Source organism: Etheostoma spectabile, chromosome 14 (assembly GCF_008692095.1).
Source record: "Etheostoma spectabile isolate EspeVRDwgs_2016 chromosome 14, UIUC_Espe_1.0, whole genome shotgun sequence".
NCBI classification, from domain to species: domain Eukaryota; kingdom Metazoa; phylum Chordata; class Actinopteri; order Perciformes; family Percidae; genus Etheostoma; species Etheostoma spectabile.
Window position 1 is genome coordinate 6495662 of NC_045746.1, and position 8818 is coordinate 6504479.

General features: G+C 40.2%; 2 long non-coding RNA genes across 2 annotated transcripts in view; one reads left to right on the forward strand and one right to left on the reverse strand.

The window, feature by feature from the left end:
* The window catches only part of LOC116702145 (uncharacterized), a 154795-nt gene that overhangs the window by 7753 nt on the left and 138224 nt on the right, over positions 1 to 8818 (reverse strand). The window lies entirely within an intron of this gene.
* LOC116702146 (uncharacterized) overlaps positions 6718 to 8818 on the forward strand; it is a 24332-nt gene continuing 22231 nt past the window's right edge. Inside the window, exon 1 of the long non-coding RNA XR_004335079.1 lies at positions 6718 to 6727. This is a non-coding gene — a long non-coding RNA (uncharacterized LOC116702146). The remainder of the gene's footprint in view (positions 6728 to 8818) is intronic.

Consider the following 8818-nt stretch of genomic DNA (forward strand, 5'->3'; position numbering starts at 1 on the left):
TGAGCAGACTCTATTTCCTGAGGAACCTGAGATCCTTCAACGTGTCCAGCTGAATGTTGGAGATGTCCTACCAGTCTGTTGTTACCAGCTGAATGTTAGACATGTCCTACCAGTCTGATGTTACCAGCTGAATGTTGGAGATGCTCTGCCAGTCTGTTGTTACCAGCTGAATGTTGGAGATGTCCTACCAGTCTGTTGTTACTAGCTGAATGCTGGAGATGTCCTACCAGTCTGTTGTTACCAGCTGACTGTTAGATGTCCTACCAGTCTGATGTTACCAGCTGAATGTTGGAGATGTCCTACCAGTCTATTGTTACTAGCTGAATGTTGGAGATGCTCTGCCAGTCTGTTGTTACCAGCTGAATGTTGGAGATGCTCTGCCAGTCTGTTGTTACTAGCTGAATGTTGGAGATGCTCTGCCAGTCTGTTGTTACCAGCTGAATGTTGGAGATGCTCTGCCAGTCTGTTGTTACTAGCTGAATGTTGGAGATGCTCTGCCAGTCTGTTGTTACCAGCTGAATGTTGGAGATGCTCTGCCAGTCTGTTGTTACTAGCTGAATGTTGGAGATGTCCTACCAGTCTGTTGTTACCAGCTGAATGTTGGAGATGTCCTACCAGTTTGTTGTTACTAGCTGAATGTTGGAGATGCTCTGCCAGTCTGTTGAGGCCAGCGCTCTGTTCTCGTCCGCCATCTGCTGGGGCAGCAGCATTGGAGCCAGCGACACAAACAGACTGAACAAACTGATCAGGAAGGCTGGCTCCGTGATCGGCTGCAAACAGGACACGTTTGAAGCTGTGGTGGAGAGGAGGTCACTGAACAAACTGTTATCTATCATGGATAACCCAGACCACCCTTTCCACCCCACACTGGTCCAACAGAGGAGCAGCTTCTTTAAGAGGCTCCGTCAGCTTTGATGTCGCTACAAGAAATCATTCCTACCACAGGCAATACAACTTTTTAACACCTCATCACTGGCTGCTAGATAAGACTCTGAGACATCACAATACTGCACTAATTGCAACTTGCACAATAGGTGTATCTACATATTTATCATTACTAGTTAAGCAGTTGCACATTTTGTATTCCCAACTTATACATATATTTTAAATATTTGTTCTTGTACATTATCCTATTATTATTTCATGTGTACTGTACATACTATATATATTGTATCCTTTTATTTCATGTATATTGTATCCTAGCATTTCCTTTATATTTAAATTCTGTGCTGTGCTATTTCCCATTTTTGGGGATTAATAAAAATCTATTTTGCGTAGGAATCAACAGAATAAATACACAACTTTTTGTACAAACTCCCTTCTGTTTATCTGTTCTGAATGCCACACAGGATGCTTAATTTGTACAGTGAGTAGTGAAGGACAACAGTGACTGATAGAGCTCCTTCACCAAGGTGTCATCCAAATGCCTGAAATGATGAGGAGTGAACACTTCAGAACAAATTTATTAATATTCAGTGTTGGCAAGTTGGAAGTGTTCATCACTCGTACTGATATCTCCCCCTATTCATCCACGGATGTACTTAGAACAAGTCATTTCCCACAGAAGCACACACTTATGCTGTTATGCCGTGGGGAACACAGCCTTCAGCCGCTCTGCTCCCCAGCTCTGGAACTCACTCCCACCTGACCTCCACAATATCAACTCTCTCCCCCTGTTCAAAACTAGAACAAAAACCCATCTGTTCCAGCTTGCTTATCTGTAAATACACTGTTCCTGTTTTGTTTTTTTTAAATTTAATTTGTTTTGTTATAACTGCTTACACTTTTCTGTTCCCTGTATCTGTCTTTCATTGTCTGTAAAGCGACCTTGAGTGTTCAGATGGGCGCTGTTAAATAAAAGGTATTATTATTATTATTAATACAACAATTTGAAGGAAAATGTAAAGTAAAAACAGCTCAACCCCAGATGATGTGCTCAACAGGTTCAGAACGTTATTTCTTTTCTTTTCTTTATAAGAATCAATCTCTTGGTGATTCTAATGCGGTGGCTGTGATGTGGCTTCTTTACTTTTCGGGAATGATCAACGGGGAGGGTGCTTCCAATCATTTTATGTCGGCTGTACACCACAATAATTCTTGACACACTTAATTAAAACTTCCCAACTGGGAATTTTGCACCATCAAATGCTGCTCACAGGAAGTGCTTGAAAAAAGTCCACACCTGCTTTCTATAGAATGCCACAACATTCAACATTAAATGAATAAATATGGCTATGAAATAAATCCTTACATAAATAAGAGGCAATTAATGTATAAATAAATGTTAATATATAACTAAGTCAATATAGTTAGTTAACATAGTTAAATAGGTTGTATTTTTAAAAAGGCAATTTAAAAAAAAAATACTTTTATTTTTTAGGGGACTTTTATTTCCTAATGCCACATTTATTTTACAGCTCTTTTCTATTTCCCTTTCTTATATTTAAATAAATGGCTAATCTTTATCTCACAGATTCAGAACAAAACAAAAGCACAGATTTTAGCAAGCTAGAATCAGAATTAATTGCCAAGTAAGTAACACTTACAAGGATAATGACGCCGACTTCAGCTAGGCAGAAGCGCAGCTCACAGTCGCTAACTCAGGGTCTGTCTCCGGAGATGTCTCTGGCGCTGCCGTCTGCTCTCCTCCCAGCGGGGAGCCGGCAGAGATGAGAGTTATCTCATTTGTGGTCTGATGAACTGTAAATGTATTTATTGTTGTGCCCCATATTGCTATTTTCCAAGCTACTGTAGCTGCCATTTTTCACAAAGATCAATTAGTAACTATAGCAACTCAAATTCAGCCAATGCAAACCTCCTAGAACCGGGAAGACGCTGGTTCAAGTCGCTGGTTCAAGTCCCCATACGGACCAAAGTATGGTGGTGGACTGGTAGCTGGTCTGGAGAGGTGCCAGTTCACCTCCTGGGCCCTGCTAAGGTGCTCTTGAGCAAGGCATCAAACCCCCAACTGCCTGTCCATTTACTGCTGCAGCCCCCTCACTCTGACATCTCTCCAGTAGTGCAACTATAGGTACTGAGCATGTGTGTGTGTATGTCCGCCGTTTGTGTACTGTGTTTTCTAACAACAGAGTGAAAACATTGTAATTAACCTTGCATAATTTAATAAAGAATAAGTTATTATTACTATTACTATTTGTTGCTTTGTTCTGAATCTGTGAGACAGCTGTAGTCAACCCATTTGTTTACAAAAATATAATTGAATATAAGTAATGTTAATAAAAAAAGAGCTGTGAAATAAATGTGGCCAAGTTTATTTATTTTATAAGCATATTTGCATATTAATATAATAATTTATTTAATATGGAATGAAATTCCCTGTTTTGAAAAGAACCAGCTTCCTTATCCAGTATCTGCAAACTGAACTACTGACTGTCGGTTCTGCAGGTCAGCTCGGTTCTAAATAAACAGACCTAATATCCTATGGAAATGTTTTACATTAGACATCCTCAGAGGCTCCCAGATTTGGTAAGATTCTGTCCCTGTGGGCCCATATGGGAAATTGTATTTCCTGATGCTTATGTTGTTTAAACAGCCTACGCTATATGTGAGAAGACGATTAGAGAAGGGCTCGATGCTGATGACTCTGAAACTGAGGATCAGAATTCCTCTCTAATCCCCCCTTCACAGGAGAATTGTATCCAATGTGTGTGTCTTTGTTGCTCCATTCATAAAAGTCAATACAGTTGTGTTTACCAAAGCCAAGTCAGGTCTGACCCACATTCAACCCAGTTCATAAGTAGTTCATAAGGAAGTAGAGGTTTTTACAGGTCCTGATCCAAAACAGTCCCATAGAAAGCCTACCTGAACACAACATGCATAAAAGACAGACCCAATCCTGAAAGAGACTTGAGGACAGTCACACGCGGTCCAGAATAGACCCAATGTAATTAGACCTTGAACACTTGCAGCATCATGATGCACCACTAATTCATGAGCAGAAAGAGTATCAGGACATGTCCTTATAATCAATGTAATTCTGTTTACAGTTCACGCTATCTATCTTGCCTCTAACAACTCATTTTGCTCATGCGATGATTGATGCACCACACAATGAAAGCTGATTCCAATCTTCTTGGATCCACTAGGGTATTAGACATATTGACACACAGACCAAAGACCTCCAGGGACAGAACGTTACCCTATCCAAACCCAATTACCAATTGCACGGGTTCGATTGGTTTTCCCTGTATCCTGAATCAAACACAGTGCAAAACTAATCTCTATCACTTTTCAGGGGACCCCTTGGAACTTTGTCAAGGCCGTCATGACTTCTTATTGCGGTCTGAAAAGCCTGATATGGCATTTCCAAACTGTCTATGTTCCCTATGTTTCATCCATCTTTCTAATTTTCTCATTTTCTTTCATAAGCTTCTCTGACAATGGGGTCCTCTGTCCATCAAAGATAACCCTAAGCCTAACCCTATGTACCACAACATGTGATGGTAAAATAACTACTAATAACTGTAACCCAGATAAGACAAGGATAGACCAAACTCGCATAGCAAAGATTGAGGAGTGATGACAATAATTTCCGCCCTTGGGAAACACAGACACAGAGCCTACAGGTGAATGGTGAGGTGGAGATAGGGCTTACGGTATGAAATGCTTATTGAGCAGCGGAGTCGAAGCAGCATTCAGGTGAGCAGGATGGTAGCTCCCATGAGGATTCGATGCCACTGGACAAGACTTCGGTAATTACAAATAATTCCTAAAAAATGGTTAAACTGGAAAGGTGCTTAATACAATACCTAACAGTGGTGGAATGTAACTAAGTACTAACTAAGTATTTACTCAAGCACTGTACTTAAGTACAAATCTGATTTGTGGTATTTGTACTTGAGTCTTTTCTTTTCATGTTACTTTCTTCTACTCCACTACATTTCAGAGAAGCATATTGTACTCTTTACTCCACTACATTCATCTGAAAGCTTTAATAATAATAATAATAATAGTACATTTTATTTAAAGACGCCTTTCTTGGCATTCAAGGACGCCGCACAGGGAATTCATTAATTAAGAACAGCAAAACATACTATACAGCAAAATAAATATTATACAGCTAAACAAATACTATACTATACTTTAGTTAGTTAAGATACTTTACAAAGTAAGATTTTTGCACACAAAACACATGTAGTTTATAAAATGATGTTTAAATTAAACTATCCAACAATCTAATGAACTACATGTCCAGCTGAAATAATTAGCCAATTAAACACTTAATTAATTGACAGAACAGTTTTTGATCATTTCCAGTTTCCAAAATGTGTAACAATCACATATGCCAGAATAAATAATCTCTTTAAATAAGCTAATGTATAAGGAGCACAGAAGTGGACTTTTGCTCACTATATATTTACAGGAGTCACTGTTTAAGGTAACACTTTACTTTAAGTGTAATATAATGTATTGCTAGTAGGAAATACTCCAGTTAACATGACTAGGATTTTCTATTTCTGCTGAAAGAAATAGTGAATCATCATGCCAGCACGACTACATTACATATAATTACAAATTAGTAAGTGCTTACACAGTTAATTCCTTCTGAAAAAGGGTTCTCTTTGGCTTGTGTGGACCATAATGGTTTTTTGTTTAAAAGGTTTAGGGCACAACAGTCATTTCAGCATTTTCACATTTTGTTCATCTCGTTATCTACCCCACTGCTCATATTCGCGACTCCCGTAATGTGTAATAGGAGCCATGACTTCTGGCTGATCAGCAGAAATAGCAAAGGCTGGAGCCGTCAAACTGGCAATTCTGTGCTGAAGTACGCAGCTAACGATAAGGTATGAGTTCCAATAACTGTGCAACATATGAGAACTACAGCAGCTAATGGGCTGAAACAAAAGCAGTGGTGTCACTTTAGATGCAAACAGAAGGAAAACAGAGGGAGAGTGAACACTTGATGGGGACTACAAGCCTGATGAGAGACAACTCTTGCTTTAACTGTGTCCATGAAAACTGGCATTTCCTACAATTTACCACAACATTAGTTCCATTACAATAGAGTGGAGGTAATGGCATTGATAATTAAATTGTTTAGATGTATAAAAGTAGTGGCCAGAGGGTACATGGGTGCATTTCTTTATGCAGAAGTGATTTTTATAGGTGGAGTGTAAGGGATGACAGCCAGACACCTCTGCCACAGTAAAGGCTGATTCTTGTCTTTGTACCGTCATTGCCGAGACAGCCTTGATAATGTGTGTTACACAGTGCTGATGGCGATAAATTGGCACTCTAGGCGAGCCAGTGTGGGCTAAAGTGATGACAGTATTAAGATTGAAATCAGTAACTACAATAAAAGCAATACCTCTAAAACGGATATATTGTGTGAGGCAATAATGATTTCACTAAATTTGCCCCCAAAGTGTATGTACAGTATTACACTCATATTCACATTCACAGCATGCCTCCCCTTCCTCGGGTCTTGTTATTTTCAGCAATTTTACTGACACTGTGAGGTGACATTTCCTATTAGCATTCAAAGATTTTTGAGGTATAACAAGAACTTTTTCTACAGAGCTGTTTAATGTTGTGGATGATTGCCTTTGTTCCAGCAGTCTGTGCTGACATGTTTAGCCAGGGCATTTATTTTCCCATGCCGAGAGTGTAAAGACTTAAAGGGGTTTGGAAGACTGGATTAACTGAGTGGCAAATGGGCTGTGATGGGATGTGATGAGCCAATGAAAACAGCAAGCGCTGAAGAGTCAGATAGAAGCTCCTCCGGGACTGACTGTGCATTAGTGCATCCTCAGTGGTAAATGTGTCCTTCTGTCTGCATAGGTAGATAGTTTAGCGAGTAAAGCACTGTGTTTGTATCCTCATGACGAAAAGGCCTTGTCTTTCTGGATCACTTCTTAAGCACTCAGATATGAATTACCCTGGGGTGACTAACTCTCCTTCAGACAGTGAGTCAAATAAATAAAGCATAATGCATGGCAATAGGGACCAAAGGTTCAGTCCCTGTTGGTGGAAAGTTGGAATAGGTAAGATGAGTGATATAAGTGCCTTTGAATATTGTGTTTGGTGTTACATGCACTGGTTTAAGCATCAAAGAAAAAGGGCATCATGGGATTGTACCACCTCCAAGAAGTGTCTTTAGTTAGCAGTAAGAAAGGGATGTGAGGGTACCAAAGTGAGGGATCATTATAAGGGCAATGCAGGTCCATAATTTTGTCAAAACAAACGCCTCTATTGTTAAAGCATGAATGTTCGGATGCCACACAGCAACACCATCTTTTTTTTCACCCGCATATTTTAGCAGACCGGAGCAGAGAGCTGCTTCTGAAAAACCTCTAGGACGCGGTGGTAGAATCACAAGCAGTGTCTTGATTGGCCGTGATTGTCGGCGCCGGCCATGACGGCGCCAAAACGCTGCAGAAGCGGGACTGGTGGAAGTTAGCCAATAAAAGCAGAAACTTGTCTTTTTTCCATTTCTCTCCCCAGACAAACAATCAATGGCATTTTGGCTGTTGCAGTAACAGTTGTATATTTGGTTATTAGCTACAGTAAATAGCAGTGGTTAGTTTTGCATGGGTAACTTATTTAGCATATTTAGCCATCATTGTGTGAGCCGGCTCAAATTGTATTTTTTACCATTGTCATGTTTGTGTAACCCTAACCCTTTCATTCAAGACTAGGTTTAAGGCAGCCATGTGGGGGAATCGGACCATGGAACTGGAAGTCTGCGATACAGCTGTCCAAAATGCCAGAGATCTAACCAACAGATTGTTCAGGCAGTTAATCCGCCGTCTCTACCATCCCTCAAACTGCACATCAAATGACAATCAGGCAGAAATTCAGCAAGATTCAGATATTACAAGGGGGATAAAATCTGACTAAATGCATACAGTGTCTGCCCAGTTTAATGAACTATGTCTCATGCAATAAAACTGACATGAAGCTAAAAGTTTGCTAAGGTAGTGTGCCTTGTGGAGCTGTCATAGCAGGACTCGACATTAAAGCTTGTCCGCTTGTCCAGGAAAACTGGATTTTTTTTGTAGGGCAAGAGGAAGAGAATTTACTCGCCCAACAGGACATGTTTAAACTCAAACCAAATAAAAAGCCATGTTACATCACATTATGTGCCACTTTTTACATCTATTTTTTTATTTTATTTTACCGCTTCGACACAATGTTTCCCCCCCCACAATCTGTCGAACCAGCAAACAACTCAGAATGCTTTGATTGGCCAATCAGGAGTCAGTCTAAGTAATAATTGCCGGCTGTTAAATCTTACATTTTTATCTGCCTTAAAGGACAGTGGTGGAGACTGGAGTGGAGAGTGATGTTTCATCAGGCTCCGCAGCCTGGCCAAGTGCCAGGGAAAGCACCAGCAACAATTAACCTTACAACAACAGCGCCATACGAGTTAAAAAGGAAAAACAATTTAGTGAAGAGGTGGAGAGATGAATTCGACTGAGTGAGTGATAAAGAAGGAGTAATGTTCTGTGGGGTCAGCCGGTGACAACCCAACTTGGCTGATAAGTAAGTGACGTTAGCTAACTAACGTCGGCAGCTCTGTACCTAGCAAGTTTAAGCAGCAATTATTATTTTTATTTTTTAGGTATTAGGTATTTTTTGGCCTTTATTTTCACAGGACAGATGAAGACGTTAAAGGGGGGAGAGAGGGGGAATGACATAAAGCAAAGGGCCTCAGGTCGGAGTTAACCCGCGGATGCTGCATCGAGGAGTAAACCTATTTATATGTTCGCCTGCTCTACCAACTGAGCTAACATGGCCACATTATTAGCAGCATTTGTACGTACGTGGTTAAATATCAGCTAATAATCAACTG